The sequence below is a fragment of the Lontra canadensis genome, unplaced genomic scaffold (assembly GCF_010015895.1).
Source record: "Lontra canadensis isolate GAN:19392208 unplaced genomic scaffold, GSC_riverotter_1.0 scaffold23, whole genome shotgun sequence".
Classification (NCBI taxonomy): Eukaryota; Metazoa; Chordata; class Mammalia; order Carnivora; family Mustelidae; genus Lontra; species Lontra canadensis.
Genome location: NW_022631017.1, coordinates 18496141 through 18516831, shown reverse-complemented (window position 1 = coordinate 18516831; position 20691 = coordinate 18496141). Strand labels below are relative to the sequence as shown.

At 36.2% G+C, this 20691-nt stretch overlaps 1 protein-coding gene and 1 pseudogene across 4 annotated transcripts in view; both read right to left on the bottom strand.

Moving 5' to 3' along the window:
• NKAIN2 (sodium/potassium transporting ATPase interacting 2) overlaps positions 1–20691 on the bottom strand; it is a 1000598-nt gene that overhangs the window by 861709 nt on the left and 118198 nt on the right. The gene's annotated exons all lie outside the window — the stretch shown is intronic.
• On the bottom strand, positions 5711–5798 carry LOC116870608 (annotated as a pseudogene).

Here is a 20691-nt window from a genome sequence, read left to right as displayed (position 1 = left end):
AAGACATGAGCAGTCACTTCTCCAAAGAAGACATACAAATGGCTCACAGACATATGAAAAAGTGTTCATCATCATTAACCATCAGGGAAATTCAAATCAAAACCACATTGAGATACCACCTTACACCAGTTAGAATGGCAAAAATCGACAAGGTAAGAAACAACAAATGTTGGAGAAGTTGTGGAGAAAGGGGAATCCTCTTACATTCCTGGTGGGAATGCAAATTGGTGCAGCCACTTTGGAAAACAGTATGGAGTTTCCTCAAAAAATTAAAAATAGAGCTACCCTATGACCCTGCAACTGCACTACTGGGTATTTACCCCAAAGATACAGATGTAGTGAAAAGAAGGGCCATATGCACCCCGACATTCATAGCAACAATGTCCATAATAGCCAAAATGTGGAAAAAGCCAAGATGTCCTTCAACAAACAAGCAGATAAAGAAGATGTGGTCCACATACACAATGGAATATTACTCAGCCATTAGAAAGTACGAATACCTAACTTTTGCATCAAAATGGATGGGACTAGAGGAGATTATGCTGAGTGAAATAAGGCAAACAGAGAACGTCAATTATCATATGGTTTCACTTATTTGTGGAACATAAGGAATAGTATGGAGGACATTAGGAGAAGGGAAAAATGAAGGGGGAGAAATCAGAGTGGGAGATGAACCAAGAGAGACTATGGACTCTGGGAAACAAATGGAGAGTTTTAGAAGGGAGGGGGGTGAGGGGATGGGTGAGCCTGAAGATGGCTATTAAGGAGGGCACGGATTTCATGGAGTACTGGGTGTTATACGCAAACAATGAATCATGGAACACTACATCAAAAACTAATGATGTACTGTATGGTGACTAACATAACACAATAAAAAAAATTTTTTTTAAATGATGCCACAGAAAAAGAAAGATAGGGTAACCCATAGCTTCTCTTTCTTTCATTTCTTCCTTCTTCATCTATAAGCCAAATGAGAGTGCTACTAAAATATGAATGTATCAAAAAATTACATGAAAACATTTGAGTTAGTTTTGGGCAGTGTTTCCAATATTCTGAAAAAAAAAAAGTATTACACACATAAAAACTACAAAATGCAAATGTGTAATTGACAATGTTTCTGCATATGAAATGGTGTTATAATTCCATATAAAACTGTCACTGTACAATATAAAGATGAATAATAAAACAGAATAATAATTTCAATTTTCATTTTTACATAATTACTTAGTACAACATTACCTAAAAATTTAGAAAACACCTTGACGAGATGAGAAACCATGAAACAGCAGGGCATTGTTCACATTCTAGTTCTTTAATGACACTTTTTTTTTTTCTGTTTTTGAACAAGGGCTCCCCATTTTCACTTTGCACTGGTTCCTGAAAGTTATCTAGATGGCCCTGCGGAGATAACTGTGAAGATCCAGGCTAAAAATTGTTGGGGTAGGTAACAGAGAGACAGTTAAGAATTTTGAAAAAGGATGTACTTCATGATGTTTAATCAGTAGAAGCCTGATTGAAGAAAGAGAAATATAGGGAGACTCATGGGAGACATTTACAAAGGAATGGTGAGGCATAAAGACCTTCATTAGGGTCAATGTAAAGAGAGAAAAAAGTTATAGAAGGAAAGGGGGATTTATGGTGACAAAAATGGCAGGACATGAAAAGGGAGAAATCAAAACCTGCCTCCAAATGTCATAATGTCCTCTAAAACTGGCTAACAACAATGCTGTTAAATGAAACAGGAAGTCAAAGTTCTCCACTTTATATATGTTGACTTTTAAGTGGAAGAGAGACATAGAAGAGTTATCAGTTATTGTCCTTTTGCACATGCACTTGAACTGAATGAAAATCTGGCCACCATAATGGACATGGGGTTTCTTTTTGGAATTAAATATACTTGTACTGGAAAGATGGTAGAAGGAGAAGGCATCCATGAGTGCCTGAGCCTTAAGTGATACCACAGCTTAGAACACAAGAGGAAAAAGAGTAGCCAGTCCTTGACAGAAATGGAGCATCCAAAGATCTGAAGAGGGCGAGGACAGCAGTGCCGTGATACCAAGCTAGAATGTGGTTTATTTAAGAAGAATTGAGTATGATGGTGTTATATGCCTTAGAGTGAAGAAAGTGCAACGTGAGAAGAAGTGCTTTGAATTTTTAAGTATATATTCATAAAGTGACCTCAGAGGAAGCAATTTCAGGAGAGCACCTTTTCAGAAACTGTCAGACTAGCGAGAATTTAAAGATGGAGTGGGTGTTGATAAAATGGAGGTTGCAATTGTACTGCTCATTTTTAAGATGTGATAGGTAAGAGTGAACTTAAACAGAAGAGAGGTGAAGAGCATTGGTAGAATCTGGTGAAATATTTTTTAAGATAAATGAATAATCATCTTCAATATGTATTTATGTTTTCACCATTCTCAATGCTTTCTATTATTTTTATATAGACCACCTACAATCTTTCAAATAATCAAGGGACAGATAGATGGATGAATAGAAACAAAGGTAAAATAATAAAAAATGATGAAGTATGAACACATGGGGAGTCTCTTTTTTATCTGAAAATATGTATCTGCTGTATGCAAAGTACTATTAGGAAAACAAGAATGAAAACACATGGTGCTGCCCTCAAGGAGCAGGGGATATATTTATCTATATTTAATTAAACTGTTAACTAAACACCAAACATAATCCAGTAAAATTCACAATGAAATGAACACATACATAAGCCAAAAAAATTTTTTTATGCTCAAAATGTCATGTGAATGTTTCAGTGGAGAGCAAGAAATGGAAGAATCTGAGGTTAAGTGAGGATGGTGTTAGAATAGGAAGAACAGGGACCAATAATTAAAATGAGAATACCTCTTCCTCAAAGACCAGCAGGAGAGCAAGAAGAACATGGGAAACTACAGAGCTATGTAAATGAGAAAAAGATGCTCTATTGAACTGTTTTGGATGGGGGAACTCAGGTCAGAAAGCTTTGATGGTCTCAGTGAGATAAGAGGTAACCTCACCTGCTGAGAGAGAGGGTAAGAACATCTGTGAGAGCCTCTACAAAGAACAGATCAATAGGACTTCTGGCCAACTCTCTATTCACACTATGGGAAACAACACAACCCCTCCCTCCAGGCAGAAAACACCTACTTACTTTTGAGTTTGTTTTCCCCTTGAAATCACCTAAGATTGTAACTGTACACAGCAATTAACTGCTTTCCTGAATCTCCATTATCCTTATAGTTTGTTCCAATTGCTACTGTATGCACTCTTCTGCTCAGTTCTCTAGCTGTTTTTGATTCCAAGTCTTATCTACGCATGACTAGAGGCTCCTCAGAGACAGTGAGACACACCTTATTCTTAATCTGTGTCTGCAGAGTAGCATTTCAATGAACATTTCCTGATTGATTGAAAGAGGAAGAAGAAGTATTACAAACACGTATAAAGAGAAGACTCCTTCCTTCTTTATTATTCTAAGGGATTTATTATACCAAATTGTGTATCTAATATACGACTTAACACAAAACAAGATACCAAGGAGCGGTATTTGTAGAATTCAAAATACAGATTTCATGGTTAAAAGTCAGTTTCACTGCAATAGTTTAAAGAATTGTAAAGAGTATTTTCCTTTAAGATATTATTTTTAATAATAAATATATTTTAATAATAATAGTTTAAATATAAGATATATATATTTAAGATATATAGATTATAAAAGCAGAGCCAGGGGCACCTGGGTGGCTCAGTCAGTTGAGCGTCTGCCTTTCCCTCGGTGGTGATCTCAGGTCCTGGGACTGAGTCCTGTATTGGGCTCCTGGCTCAGCGGGGAGCCTGCTTCTCCCTCCCCTGCTGCTCTCTATGCTTGTGCTCCCCCTGCCCCGTCAATAAATAAATAAAATCTTAAAAACAAAAACAAAAACAAAAAACAGAGCCAGTTCTGATCACCGAATGTACAATTTAAAAAAAAAAAAAAAACACCTAGATTAGTACACATTTTATTCCCAATTCTACCATGAGGACATAGAAAAGTTTGAAAAAGTAGACTAAGTAATTTTGCAATCTGAATAATTCAAACCAAAACATAATCTGGCTAAATCCACACTTTAAAATGTTATGAATAAAATAATTATACAAATAATTCTGGCAAAAACTGATTATTCCAAAACATCAATAACTGATATGTGTTGACTGTCACCATTACATGGATTCACAGTAAATTATTGCATTTTCATTTGAACTTTGGAATGTTGCCTATTGGTCTTAGCTTTAAAATGCCGGATGGACTGAAACTATGGAGGCCGATGAATCCTATTTACAGTAGATTCTCACTATAAAATCCTGAACAAATGTGTGCTCTAAATGTTATATATACTGAAGGACACACACATCCTCCACTGTGCCAACTGGGAAATTTATTTGATTTGCAATATAACCAAAGTAACAGCTGTGTGAATACTTTATAATGGGTTTACCATTTTGGCTGCCTATTGTTAAAGTGTCTAAAAACTTTGATTTACACATGAACATAGCAAAAAGTTGGAATTTTTTTTCCTTTAATTTGACCTGAGCTACTGCATTATGTCAGTCCCCAAAAAAGACATGAAATAGAGTCTTTCCATCTCTTTCTAATTTCTGTATAGGAAGTCAGAGCTGGAATATAGCTGTGGAGACTGTAGATCAATCTCCTTCAGCCTCTTGGACAGAAGGTGAAGCTCAGAGGTGCTGAGTTACTTATCGCATGACACCCATCCAAAAAGCCATAGCCATAAATTATAATTGATCCATTTGAGATCTTTGTCACTCTAGCATATCAGTCATTCAGGCATTCATTTTTCAACTTATTTGCTGAAGTATAAAACACACAGTTCAATGAATTATCACAAAGAGAACAGACAACCAATATAGAACATTGTCAGTAAACCAGAACCACATCTTCATGTTGCCTCCTGGTCACTACTCTCCTCTTCATCTCTTAAAGTAACTATATTACCCTGATCCTAACAGCGTGCTTTCTGTTTTATAATTTTATTCAAATTGGATCATACATTGTAGGTTTTTTTATTTGTTTCTATTTGTTATATTTGGGAATGTTACCCAGAAAATAGGTATAGTTTATTCATTTCCTTTGCTATATAAAATTCTATTGTATTAATATACTGCAATTTCTTTATCCAGTATTATATTGATAGACATTTGGGCTTTATTCCCCATTCTTCGGCTATTAGAAACAATGTTGCCCATGTCTCTTGGTACACATGTTCAAGCTCTATGTTGGATGTACAACTATTAATAAAATTACTGGGTCAGACAGATTATGTTCTCCTTTAATACATACTGCCATATTGTTTAACAAAGTTGTTATACTAATTCACTTCCCCACCATTAGCATTTAAAAATATATTCTTAGAGTTTTTTTTAATTATTATTAACATATAATATATTATTTGCTTCAGGAGTACAGTCTGTAAATTATCAGTCTTACACAATTCACAGCACTCACCACAGCACATACCCTCCCCAATGTCCATAACCCAGCCACCCTATCCCTCCCCTACAACTCCCTATTCTTAGAGCTTTAAAGAAGCATTTATTGCATACCTCTACTGTATTCCAGAAATCATGTTGATTTCTGAGCTGGCAAATACAACTAAGGGACAAAATCTGCTCTTAAGGAATTTTCAGTCAAATAAAGGTGACAGACATATAAATGAACAAATGAAAAAGATATCCATTATTTATATTAGCATCTATGCAATATAAAAATATAGATACTACACTTGATCTTAGCCAAAAGGCCGAGAAGCGATTGCAATATAAAAATAGAGGATCTGTACAATCCTACCCTTGTTTCTGCCTCGATGTCATGCATGTGATCAATACCCATTTTGGTTGCAAATGACTTTAAGAGACCATATAGGCATTAATTAGTGAATAGTCAAACCTAGATGCACACAGAAGCCAATGACGTCTTCATAAAAATGACTATGTTAAAACTAGCCTTAAAAGATGGTGTTTTTTGCAAGGGCTAGAAGGAGGAAAGAACTTTCTAGGGAGAGGAAAATCTGCAAGCTAACTCACCAAAGACTTTATCAGCATCCCAATAACCAAAGACTCTATCAGTTAGAAAAGTGGGATAGCAATGCAAAATGTAGATTATAAGTGGTAAGGATGAACATATTCCAAAGTAAGGATAAGACTATGGAGTGCCTAAGTGGTCTGCTAAGGATCTGGGGCTTTATCTCATAGACAATGAGTAATCATCAAAGGGCCTTTAACAGAGGAGTAAAATGATCATATCTGAATCTCAGAGAGATCATTATGGTTTTTGGAGGATGGATTAGAGAGACACAATAGTAAAAGTCCACCATCATTTAAAGATGCACCGTAATAGCTGAAAAGAAAGATAAGGATATGGATTATACCGCAAAATTTGCAGAGGAGAGGAAAGGAAAAAGAGTGAACAATGTTAATGAAACAGAATCAACAGAAAGTTCTATGGATTAGATGGGAATATAAGGACCAGGGGGTATTCTGGGTTTTTTCTTTCTTTTTTCACTAGGTAGATGATTGTGTTGCTTGCCAAGATCAAGTAGACCACAGGAGGAAACTACTTAGAAGAAAAAAAAATTATTTTCATTTTTGGAGAGATCTAGCAGGTAATTTTACAGATTTTATATAGCCACTCAGTGTGTTAGATAATCACTCCTTTTCCCCCAATACTCACCATCCCATTTTCCTTTTAATCATGAAATTAAGCAAGTTTTCACTGGGCTCATGGCCTCACAAATAAAGACAGTATTTCCCAGCTTGCCTTGCAGGAAGGTATAGCCATGTATTAAGTTCTGAACAATGGGATTTAGACACAAGGTGTTCTGCAAGTTACAGGTTGTGGCCTTAGTAGGAAGAGTTGGAACCCTTTACTTCTTCCTCCCCTCTCATTAACTAAAAAGGGAATATACTGATGATGACACGTTTTGTCATGTGAACAAGAGCATAACACTCAGGAGTAGCAAAATCACAAGGCTGAAGAAGCATCTTGTAGGAACAGAGTTGCTCTATCCTCCTGCATATTGCTCCAGAGTTTTACTTGAGAAACAAGCATCCACCTTGCCTAAACCAGGTTCTCTGTTGGTCTGTTAAAACAATGTAGATGATAGCCTAACACACAGTTGTCAGAGGTGGCAGTATCTGCCAGAGGTCAGTGATCAAGGGGCCAGGTCATAATTTCAACTCTCCCATCATGGAAAACACAAATAAGATAAGCATGTCTTCAAAAAAGATCTTTGCTGTTCTTGGAGACACTGTCATTGACTAACACAAGGCTTCTTTAAATGTTTCCATTCTGCAGTGATACAGAATTCCCAAAGATAAAACAGAACACTTATATGAAAAATACAGAATACTATTTAGAGGCCTCATACTACAAACAAAGTCAGGACTTAAAAAAAAAAAAAAAATTGTTCCCTCACTTCCATATAGTCATGCCACAATACAGAGTCAAGGTTGGGGGAGGTAGCTCAGTCCCAAGAAATTATCGAGGCAATTAGGTTCCTTTCAATGTCATCTTATCCACAGTCAAATGGTTGCCTCAGATTCCAGACAATAGGAAGGAAAAGGGGGGAAAGAGAATGTAACCTAATGTCCTAAAGTATAAACCCAGAGGTATTAGCTATCACTTTTGCTCTCATTGCATTCCCAGGAACTTAAGCACATTACCACATCTTGACTGCAAAGAATGCTGAGAGTCTTGCCTTGTGCCCAGGTAGAATATTATAGGTTTGGGTAGACCACTAGCATCTTCTTCCACATTAGGGTAAATAAGAGGCCCAAGAGAGGAGAAAAAAAAAAAAAATCAAAAATAGATTGGGTCAGATTATAAAGGATCTTAAAAACTAAGTGACATGACAAACTTTTTAAGTAACAAGGTTATAACTGATCTGGTTTCAAGTTTGAAGGTTGACTGGAGACGAAGTAGTGATGAGGAGAGCTTTTGGGAGGTCACTACTTCAGATAAGGAAAGCATTTCTATAGTCTGGAGCAAAATGATGGCCTTGAAAGTAAAGACCAGGAGCAAAATTTGGGTAACATAGCTAAAGAAAACTTGAAAAAAGTACTGGGGGAGGGAAGAGGAAAAGGGAGTGGTGAAGCTCTCTCCGGATTTTAGCTCAGGAGGCTCTAGTAGTAAATACTGTAGCAAGAATTTGGGGACATGAAGGAGATGGATTTAAAAAACATGCTGCTTAAAGGTAACCATGGGCAATTTAAGTAGAAATGTCCCAAAGACGGTTTGTAAATATTTTCCTGAATATCCATAAAGGAGCCAGCATTTCATACAGCTGTGGATAGCAGAACAGAGCAAGAAGTAAAGAGAATGAAAGACAAATAGTGTTAAAAATGTCAAGGCTTGACAGAAAACAGGAAAGAAGATCAGTGAAGAAAACTAAGTGACTGGTTGGATGGTTTTTTATTTTTTTAATTTTTATTTATTTATTTGTTTGTATATTTTTTTGGTTGGATGGTTTTGAAGATAACAAAGAAATGCTATCGGCAGAAAGAAGTGCACCCCAAAATGTCCCCTGCACCTTCAATAATGCAGTCAGAGTAATGACTTCAAAACTACTTCATACGCAAACCTAATCAAAGCAAGAGACACTAGGTTGCATTTTATCTCTATGATTTTTTATTTTAATTTACAGAAGACCACTTTGCAGTGTAATATATAAAAAAACAGGGGAGTGACATGGCTTCTACAAGAACATTTCACACTGCTAGGTAACAAAACCAAACCCCCCTTTACAACTCAGTCAGAAGATATTCAGAAGCAGGTTTGAACAGATACCCAAGAGACAAGTGCAAATTGAAAGTAATCCTAGTCAAGTCCACTTTGTTGGATAGCTTCTGGAAATTTCTAAACTATCACAAGTGTTTCTGGAACCAGCGCCTTTTTATTTGGAGCCTGATCCTGAGGTCCTTTTCTAGAATACAAATTATTATAATGCAATGTTTTATATTAAAACTCTGCATTGGGTAGAAAAACATGAGCCAAATGACTTCTTTTCTTTCTTCTGCAAGTCAAATAATTCACTCAGCTAACAAATATACATGATACTTATGAGGAAAATTAGTGCTTTAAATTAGTGCTTTAAATAAACTCATCCATTGTATCATCTATAATAGAAATTATGGTCACTTCAACAAGTAATTAAAAAATCAAAGTAAATTTCATTCTGAATGAAAAGTAGTTGAAATTTCATATTCTGATTCATAAACAGGTTTTCTTTTAGCTTTACACTTTTTATAATTTTAAAATAATATAATATTTCACTTATCAAACCTAATTACAAGGGTTATTTACATATATATATAAAACACATATTTTAGTTTTGTATATATATATATATATATATGTATCTTTTCAAGTATAATGCAATATCTCCTAGTTTTATTCTATTTTAAAGTATTTTGATAGAGCAAAAGCATCCCCTTCTTTTTCTGGTTTTACACAAGAAAAAATTCCTGAAGAAAACTAAAAAGATACCATTGAAATTATAGTTAAAATTTAGAGGTACATGGGATCTTTAGGCATCATCAAAACCAACCCATCCATTCAACAAAGAAAGAAATGGAGATACAAAATCTAACTCAATGACCCAAGTCTCCTTAATCCCACCCCTATTCTTTTTCCACTGTAACAACGAATCTCCATCAAAGAAAAATAAATAAATAAATAAATAATCTTACATTCTGCAGAAGATTATAAAGATTATAAATTCCATAAATAACATCATTATAAATGATAAATGATAAAGCTCGTACTGTAAACTCTATGGGATGGGATAATGGAGAAATTATTTCTTTTTTTATAGATGAAGAAAACAGGCTCCAAATGGCTAAGTGACCTACTCAAAGGCACACAAATGGTAAATTCAGCATTCCTTCTGATACTCTACAAACATATATGCAGGAATAAATATTAAGTGGCTGTTTATACCACCAAATTACGGAAGTGAGGTCAGAGCAGAGAACAGACTTAGTGGCAATGTCACTGTCATGGAATTTTACAAGATGAATTTGTCTAATCCCATAGCTAGCTTACCTCTACACTGTCCTCGCAGGATGTCCTCACTTATCCAATGACCTAAATAATTGCCAAATGCATGTCACCAATTCATTTGTAAACAAACACAAAGATGCTAGACAAGAAACTTTTTAAATGTAAAAACTACAATTAATTTTAAGTACTTATTTATTTTTAAGCATTTGTATATTTGAAACTATTAAAATGCAGTTCACATTTTAAAACATTCTTGATATTGAAAGTCAATGTGTTACCTGCTTTCCCAAATTCTTTCCCTCAGATTAAGGTCAGGTTTTGTACAGATGTATCTGCCTGCCATAAATGGATATTAAAGATCTGATTATATCTGTTAAATACACTAAAGGCTTTCTTTAGAGACAGTAATATGTTGACTACCAAAACCAAAATTCATTTCCTAGAAAGCAACAAAATAGCATGCTCAGAATCATTTAGAAAAAATGAGCACATAAAGCTTACAGTAAAAAGTTACAGAGGTCAGGTGTAATACAAACCAAGACATTCACAGGATTTACTTGTCAGAATTATTTACTTTGTTTTATTTTTCCTATAATCAAAATTAAATGGGTGAATTCAATAAGCTGTGTACTCAAAGTAATAATGATCACTAATATTAACATGGCTATTTACATGTATCATTTTATTTAATCCTTCCAATTAAGAATTCAAATCCATGGGACACCTGGGTGGCTCAGTTGGTAAAGCATCTACCTTCAGCTGAGGTCATGATCCCAGGATCCTGGAATCAAGTCCTGCAGCAAGGAGCCTGCTTCTCCACCTGCCCCCTGCTCCCCTTGCCTGTGCTTTCTCTCTGACAAGTAAATAAAAATCTTAAAAAAAAATTCAAATCTATGAAATAGTTACTTTTATAGACCCCATTAACAGAGGAGAAAAATGAAACGCAAAGGCATTAAACTTGACAGGATCACCTGGCAGGGAAGACCCTCAAGTAATCTGACTCCAGAGCCCATGTATGTAGCCATAATATTACACTTCCTCTTTGGCTAGACACTACCTACAGAAAGAGACTAAACATGTTCTAAAAACAAACACAATGTAATACAAAAAATATTTGCATAATATTCGATCTGAAATTTACAGTGAGTGACCAGAGTTCTAAGTGTAGCACAGTGAATTTCTCCAATATTAAAGCCAAAAAATTAAACTATGCTTTGCATTTCAATAAAGTGAGAAGAGGCCAACTCAGTAAAAATTAGTTTTCTAGTTACCTCCTGCTTACTGCTTCCATTCAAAGCATATTCTCAGAACAAGGAATAATTGAAAAGTATTACTAACCAAACAACATAGATTGACTTTGATGCATTATAATCCACGCACATGAAGGAAAGTGCGCCCCATCAACCCTATAAATATTCAGATACTATTGTGACTAAAGCACATTATTCTATTCTATTCAGTTTCTCTTTCTCTGCCCCCTAACAGACCAAAAGCTATAAGGAAATACTAAAACTGGGCACCCAACAAAGAGAAGACTGAATATATTAAGAGTTTACAGTATTACTCTGAGAGTTTAATATCTATGGAGGTTTCAGGTCTGCACAGAATTCTACAAAATCAATAAACACCAAGAAGTTATTAAAGACCAACAGAATTGTCATATGTAAAACAGTTCATTCCTCAACAATTTACAACATGTACAGATGAGACTTAATCCAAGTACTTATTTCCATAGCCTGACTATAAGCTCTTCATTTCTCATTTCCATAGATGTTTTTTCTTAGAATCTACATAGCATGAACTTAAAGTAAAATAATACTCAATTGCTAAGGAGTTTAGAAACTTATTTAATTATATAAATGAGTTGTCTATCAGCTAAGATTATTTAAGTTTTTCAAATCTCTTGAGAAATGAAAGAAAATAAAATTGCAGAACAAGTTCATCCCAATTTTTTTTTTTAAAGGAAACATTTAAACAGGTGTCTCTGTAATGAAAAGTCAGAAACCCTAAGACAAATTAATGGTCACTACATAACAGTCACGCACCTTGAAAAAAATTTGAGTAATAATTTATTAACTACTAAAATCAGTCATGATTAGGCAATTTTAAAAACAAAACCATGCAATAATGGCCATAAAATGCTAGTACCAGAATTTGGGTGTCCTATATACAGCCTCCTGCAGTGAGAAGGCAAACTGGTGCTAAAGAAATAGGAACTTTCCTCTTACTAGATATGCCCAGTGGTCATCTTTACCTTTTCATCTTATAAACTGGATGCAAAGAGAAGAGAAAATCCAGAACAGCGAAAGGCATGGAATTATGTTATCTGAGAAATAAAAGAAGGATGTTCAGGGCTATAGAACTTCAAATATTTGAAGGAAAAGAGCTAGATATATTTGGCACCTGGCATGATTCCTAACGCATTATAGATATTCATTAAATATTGACTCTATGACTGAGAGGATGAATCAATTAATGTACAAATCATCTGCTGATTATATCCAGAGCCAGAGAATTACTCAAGAATCACAGAATTAAGTACAAGTTATGGGAAGACAGAGTTTTGCTTTTATGTGTGAAACAAATTGAAAACTAAAGCTGTAGAACATAGATGGGCTGACCCCCAAAGCTTCGCCCATTTCCGTGGGCCATCACGGAAGGGAGTGCTTTGCGGGCAGGCATTCAGACCATCTGAATTTTCAAAATTCCAATGATACTGCGATTTCCTTTCCATTTTGAATTTCTGTTAGTTGGATCTCACTTCTCATTTAAGTTGATAATTTTTAGTGTTTTCCCTCTGCCCTGATAATTCATTCTTACCTCCATCCCCAAGTGTGAGCAAGCAGCATTACAACAGGACAAACCTTAAGCGGCTCATCCGTATTTTCCTACCCCTCCATCACACAGTCACACTCCAAGTCCTGGTGAGCTGGAATGGAAAAGAGCTACAAACACCACCCACATGTGCATACAATATACATACAATATACATGCAGTATACATACAATATACATATGTACAATATACATACGTGTGTGTGTGTTTAAATTTCTATTTTATTTACAACTTCTAAAGATGATGACTTGAGTAATGCCACAGATGTGGCTAATTTCCTGTTTTTGTGCCTTATAGTTCTTTTCATAGAGGGGGTTAATGAAGTGAAAAAATATGGTCCTCTCTGAACCCCTCATAATTAATAGGTATAGTCAAAATATGAACGTGGGTCTTATATGAAGTTTGAAGGAATCTGAATTGTTTTCCTTATTCTTAGTTGGCATGTAGAGTGGAGAAAACAACGATGCTGTTGCCTGGGTGGTTGGTGTAAGACTGAGGATTCAGAAACCTTAGTTTCAGACCTGCCACTTGATTTTGGCACCTCCTTATCCTCTCCTGCATTGTAGGCTTTGGTATATAAAAATGAAATAATAGCAATGGAACATTTTTCTCATTGTCGTATACACAACTACCAAGTGGCACTGGCTAGAGGGATGGGTTTAAGATCCTTGCATAGTTAAAGAAGTATCCACCCCAAATTAGTCCAATTTAAAATCTGTCAGTTATAAAGTAACAATTCTAGAGCAGGATTCTATTACCACTATTCTAGAAATAACTTACTTATTTTGCCACATGGTTATTACCACTGACTCCATGTACTTCTTTTTAAACTGCTTTACAAAGCCAAACCTATGTACTCTGGAAATGTATAAAATCTGTACCACACAGAAAACAGCCTTTATGTAAATTTCATTTCATATTGATTTTGTCTTTCCATCGTATTCATTGCAAAGTCAAGTCAAGCAAAGAAAATCAATAACTGAACATTAAGAAAGTGCTCTTCAGACAAGGGACTACTATTTTGCATATCTACTCTTTTCATTTTATTTTCCACATTATGTAATGTAATGCTGTAAGCTGAAAAAAAATGAATAACTGTATCAATTAAAGTTAATATTCTCCTGCCTTTTTTGAAGAAGCAAAAACATATTAAGTCCATGCAGAATCTTTCTTTCTGGCTTTTTCTTCCCCTTGAGGCTCTGCAAGTTCTTTATCACTATCAATGGCTTAAGACGATATTATCCCATGGCTGCCATTGAAATGAACGATACTACAGCATCTAGTTATGAAAGGGCATTTGATGATTTAGCAGGTGAGAGATTATTAAATCTTGAATTTGAAATGCTGGGGCATTATGAAACTACCAACTTCAAACAACTGTGGAATCCACTCAAGCTCTCTCTCTTCAGGAGATAAAATACCACGGAGGTTTCAGTGTTCGAGTGTTTTCAGAGGCTTTGAGAACTGAACCACCTGCAGATATTCACACATGAACTTTGTCTTTGCGGTAGAAGTATCTGAATAGCATTTTTGTGAAAATATTGTATTTATTAAACCACAGTTAATTACTTCTGGAGTTTTGCATAAAAAAGACACAATGCAATTAATATTAGTTGTTCCACATTTAGAAAGCAAAAACTTCCTATCTGTCTTTCAAATAACACAAACAGGATAGATAAGGATTTTTTTCTGTCCCTATATTAAATGTTTGATAAACAACTGGGAAAACATGAAAATTAGCAGCTCTAAACTTTCAGCAAATCACACATACACAGAGACTATCTGATTAAAGGGACTCATGCACACTCCTCTCAATGGTCTGCTGCTCAATATGTAACACCTGAATTTCTGAGAAAGAAAGTGTGTGCACTTATATACATATATAAGTTTTCAATAAATGTTAGTTATATATAGAAAGGGTAGCACACAATTCACAGGTAACTTTCAAATATACAATACTATTTATTCCAAATTCCATATGGCCAATTAACTTGTACACAGTTGTTTCCTTCGCAAAACTTTTGACTCAGTAGCTATATTCCTTAGGGTTCTCCAGAGAAATGGAACCAACAGGATACGTGTATGTGTATCTGTCTACATATATATAGATAGAAACACAAAAAATATATACACACACATATGTATGTATATATATGATCTATATATATGAGAGATTCATTTTAAGGAATTGGCTCAAAGAATTTTGCAGGCTGACAAACCCAAAATGTGGAGGATAGTCTGGTAGGGATACCACAGGAAGAACTGATGTTACAGTCTACTGGCAGAATTTCCACTTCTTTGGGAAAGGTCATTTTTTTCCATTAAGACCTTCATTGACTGGATATGGTTCACCCACATTACGGAGGGCAATCTGCTTTACTCAAAATCTACTGATTTAAATGTTAATCTCAGGGGCACCTGGGTGGCTCAGTGGGTTAAAGCCTCTGCCTTCGGGGCTCAGGTTGTGATCCCAGGGTCCTGGGATTGATCTCCTCGTGGGGCTCTCTGCTCAGCAGGGAGCCTGCTTCCTCCTCTCTCTCTCTCTCTCTCTCTGCCTATCTCTCTGCCTACTTGTAATCTCTGTCAAATAAATAAATAAAATCTTTAAAAAAAATGTTAATCTCAGCTAGAAAAAGTGACTTTACAGAAACTTCTAGAATGTTTGACCAGATATCTGGGTACCATGGCCTAAAATATTTGATACATGAAATTAACCACCAGAGTAGCTAACCCGTGGTTGCAGTGGAACAACAGGGCACTTCTATCATGAATGTTGGTTATTTTCTCTTACTCCAAAGAATACTGAGAAAGTGAAATGAAGGATACTTGTGTCAGAATGACATGAGTGACTTTGTTGCTGAATTGGATAATCATTGACAAATATTAAGGGAATATGTCCTCAGTCCCTGTGCTATTAAAACAATGTTAACCCTATAGCTATAACACACTTTCATGTTTAATCAACATTGTTAACATTTTCTTAGGTCTAGGAAATCAGCAAAACAGAAAACTAAACTGATTTGGAATATTTGCTATTTTCCATAGTGTAAATACACCTATTATGGCCATTTCCAAAATGCCAATATAATGCCAGTTGGGCAGAGTTGTGACAAGATGTGTAGTTACACAATCCCACCGATACGGTAGACAAAAATATCCTCAAGAGCACAGATGCTATTGAAACGCGAGAGTCTAACCAGGACATAATAAGCTTGGAAAATGAACTTTGTTTTTAATATGATTTACTTAATCGTAAGATTTTATAATTTAATTTTCAATAATGGCTGTGTTTAACAAACCAGCTCGCAACAATTCCGAAAAATTTAAGAATCAGTTCTTGCAAGCCGGTAACAGCTGGCTCCGGCAAATCACTGAAGCCTTACCTTCCCTAAATATTGCTGGTAGATGATATTTCACAATGAGAACTTGATTCACTAAGAATCAAGGATTAACATTAATCAAATATAATGAGCTCCTCCTGTAATGTGTTCCACCATATTAGTTATTAATACTTATTATGAACTCAACCATCAGCTCCTTTCCTGAGGGCAGACTTTGATGAACAGAGTGACGGTGTGCAGACATGTGAAGGGATGTGGAAAAGGAAACAGACCCACAAGGAGATTCTCATTGAAGCAAGATGAGCAAAACTGAAAATTAGGTTTGGAATGGCCTTTCATATGTAGGTATACATTGCTATGACACGTGCAAATAGTAAGAAACTGCCATTGCTTACTTCTACTACGAACCTGTAGACAGAGTACAACACTTTCTAGAGTTTTTGCCTGAAATACATATTCTATGGAGGATTTGCGATTTTGAGCTAAAATTCAGGAAGTTTTCTTAGAATACACGCTTATATATCTGCTTCAAAAAACTGTATTTGCCAAGAGGGAATGCAAGCAGGATCGTCAACCTCGGGCACACATGAATTTTGCTATTATATAAATTCAAATGGGAAGATGAAAAAGGGACGGAATCTAAGCTCACCTGCTTCTGTTCAACTTATTAGAGAGTCTGTCTCTTAAAAAAATTACAGAAAGTTTCAAAGTCCGTCTGCAGAGAAAGAGGTTCTAAGAACATTAATAAAAATGACAGACTTGAAAGGAAAAGGAAAAGGAAAAGTTCCACACGTTCTAATCTATGGCTGTGTTCTTGTCTTCACATATGGCAGGCTATTAGGCCTCTTGCTCAGGAACTTTACAATTTTGAAAAGTTTTAGAGAGGACTGTGACACTGATAAAAGTTTAGAGCCCTGAGATGATGAGTTTTAGTAATTTAATGTTTGATAGACAGACAGACACACACACACACACCCTTACCTCTCGATTTCAATTTTTTACCTTCCTGATAGGGTTATCAGCTAAAAAAAAATTGTGAAGGATATAAAATCTGCTTTCAAATACCCCATCTTCATATCCATCTTTCCTTTCATCTTCTCTATTCATTTGTTCCCTCCCAAGTGTATCAGAGTTAACTCAAGAACATCACAATCACCCTAGTTACATGCCACATTCCGTTCTAGTTCCTTCACGCTACCTTTCTCATCTCAAAACATACATATTTGATATGTTGGTCTGTCAAGGCGAGCTTCTTATTCTGTACTCTCTGCTCGATTATCTTTTAAACTCTGTGTGATACGATTTTCCACAGGTATTCAGAGAACCCTGAGACACACCCTCCTCCCCTGCTCCAAGCAAGCTGCTCATATTTATTAAAGATGTTTGGGAGGGGAGCCTGGGTGGCTCAGTGGGTTAAAGCCTCTGCCTTCGGCTCAGGTCATGATCTCAGGGTTCTGGGATCGAGCCCCCCGCATCGGGCTCTCTGCTCAGCAGGGAGCCTGCTTCCCCTTCTCTCTACCTGCCTCTCTGCCTACTTGTGATCTCTCTCTCTCAAATAAATAAATACAATCTTTAAAAAAAAAAAGATATTTGGGAAATTAAGCCTCAACCAGTACTTCAAGGCATACTAGTGAAGCGCAGCAGTCTTCCAAGTGTGTCCACGAACAATCAGTTCCTCAGATCAACACAGTTATGCAGAAGACGTGGGTTCTGTGATCAAATAACCTTGGAGATTGGTGGGTTCGACTACGCTGAATTAAGTCTTTTGCTTTTAGACCATTTAATACGCCAGACATGCACAGTTCACCTCTAAGATGAGGTCAGTCTGAAGTATTTTACAATCAAAACTGACCGTGGAGCTTTGCTTGAAATCTACCCTGGAAAAATAGCTCCATGCAGTGTAAGCAGTCCATGGATAACATACTATGGAAATTAGACTTTCAAATAATGTTGGGTCAGGTGAGCCTGTCAGTGCTCCTGAAATCGAGCCAGGTCAATGACTTACTACTCTCTTAGCCGTAAAAAGTGGCAAAGTGAGAAAAAAGAGGACAAGAGAGTCTGCCCTGAGTGAAGCAGTACATGATATCCAACATCCTTTTACGATATGCAAGTTATCGGTATGGGATATTCTGCATATAACACTTTTCTTATAAGAAAGGAAAGGTGTTACATGATAAAGTGAATGCACTTTGCAGGGAAGATGGGAGTGGGTGGACAAAAGATGTATCACGATGGCAATCAGAATGTAGAGCCAAGTCATGAGGCTGGAAAAATACCCAAGGAAACTGTGAAAAAGACACAAGGAGAAAATGCTGGCAGTAGGAATTGATTTCCTAAAAGTAGAACACATTTTCCTTGGAGAGCTGTCTTTAAAGAGCTCGGTGCATGTCCACCTTTTCTCCCTGAGCCAGTGCTTAAACATACCCAATGCGCCACCCAAACATGGGTCGCCTTCAAACATGTCTCCTAACCTGAACTGGATGTCCCTTTAAGAAATGGCAATTCTCAAACCTTAGAACACATATGAAGCATTTGAGCAACTTTCAAAATGCAGTCTCAGACTGCCACTCACCCAGAGATTCTGATTCAGTAATTGTGAGGTGGGCTTGCGAATCTACAGCAGTCTCTCCTCTGAGAAAGACTGATTTAAAAGTAACTGACAGAGACAGAGAGAGATCACACAGGAAATTCAGAAAGTATGACCAAGTTGATTCTAGATTAGAGCCATTTCACAGGTCCTGTAACTATGAGTAAGACATCTCACTATTCTAAGTCCCTTTTCCTCATCCATTACTCCTATCACTAATGTCTCTACTCTTTTTACCTTTTCTGTGTTTCCTCAGGATAAAGCAGAGAATGAGGTTATGATGAGGGGCATGAGATTTGAGTGAGACAGACTTGGTTTGAATCCTAGCTCTAACACTTGCTACCAGGTAGCACCTGGCAAATCACCAAACTCTGTGTCTCAACTGTCTTCTTCTGAATACTGGAGATGATTGTAAGAGAAACTACTTCAGTGGGCAACAAATGGAACAAATGTGTTTGTCCCCCAAATTTCATTATGTTGAAGCCCTTACCCCCTAGTATGGCTGTATTTGGAGATGGGGCCTCTACAGAAGTAATTAAGGGTAAAGAAGGTAAAGGTGTGGGTCTAGTAAGATTTAGTGTCTCTCTCTATAAGAGACATCACAGAGCTCTCTCTCTCTTTCTCTCCCTATGCACACAAAAAAGAGGTTATATGAAGACACAGACAGAAGGCAGCTGTCTGTAAACCACAAAGAGAGCCCTCTCCAGAAACCAATCATGCTGGCACGCAGATATCAGACTTCCAGCCTCCAGGAGCGTGGAAAAATAAATCTCTGTTATTGAAGCCACTTAATGGCTTCAATACTGTGGTATTTTGTTATGGCAGCCACAGCAGACTAATACAGAGGGTTACTGTAAAGATGGAATGAAATAATTTCATTCATTCATAAATTCATTAAAAACCATTCAGAATGGATGTACACAAACAGTAAACATTCAGTGTTGAATAATGCTATTTCTCTTACAAAATCATTTTGGAGGGGCACCTGGGTAGCTCAGTTGTTACGTGTCTGCCTTTGGCTCAGGTCATGATCCCAGGGTCCTGGGATCGAGCCTGTAAGGAGCCTGCTTCTCCCTCTCCCACTCCTCCTGCTTATATTCCCTCTCTTACTGTCTCCCTCTCTCTTTGTCAAATAAATAAATAAAATATTTAAAAAATCATTTTGGAGATGGAAAGAATTATGATATTAATTATATTCCATGAAGAGTTATCTGTATCATATACATTTCAATCATAGGAGATAAATAAAGGTACTTTCTCTTCTCTTTCAGTAACTCCAACCATTTATAAAAGGACAAAGCAATCCCTAAATTATTTCCAGTACACTCAATAAAAACATGGTTGTCTGCTTTTTATTCCCTCAATTAAATGGCTGATGTTAGGCACTATTAGTTTTCATGTTTCATCATGTTTCACTGGTTTTAACCAATTCCTATAATGTAGGAATTTTTTGACCACCATGGGCTTGTTATGAAGTGATGTTGGATGAGTTAGGGAGCAATTTTACCTGGGTGAACATAGGAGGTTCCCCCCAACCCCTAACTTCTGCAACAATATTTTCATGAATATCTTCATGAAGTTAACCATTATGACTGGGAATGGCACTATGTACAGGCCTGTACTAGCAGGATTTATGATGTCAGATTCAGTAGTTTCACAAACTTTGGGACGTCTAGGAAAGCTACACATTTTAATTTAAGGATAATACAAAGAAGTAAAAACCCCTTGTAGAAGGGGTTACCCTTCTATACCTAGTCTTAAGCTTAAACACAGTAGTTAATGTATTCTTTAACAGGTATTCATGAGAGAATGTGCAAAAGTCAACCCAGTATTCACTAAAAGAGACAAATTTGCATTCAAAATCTTAACCAAAACAAAAATAC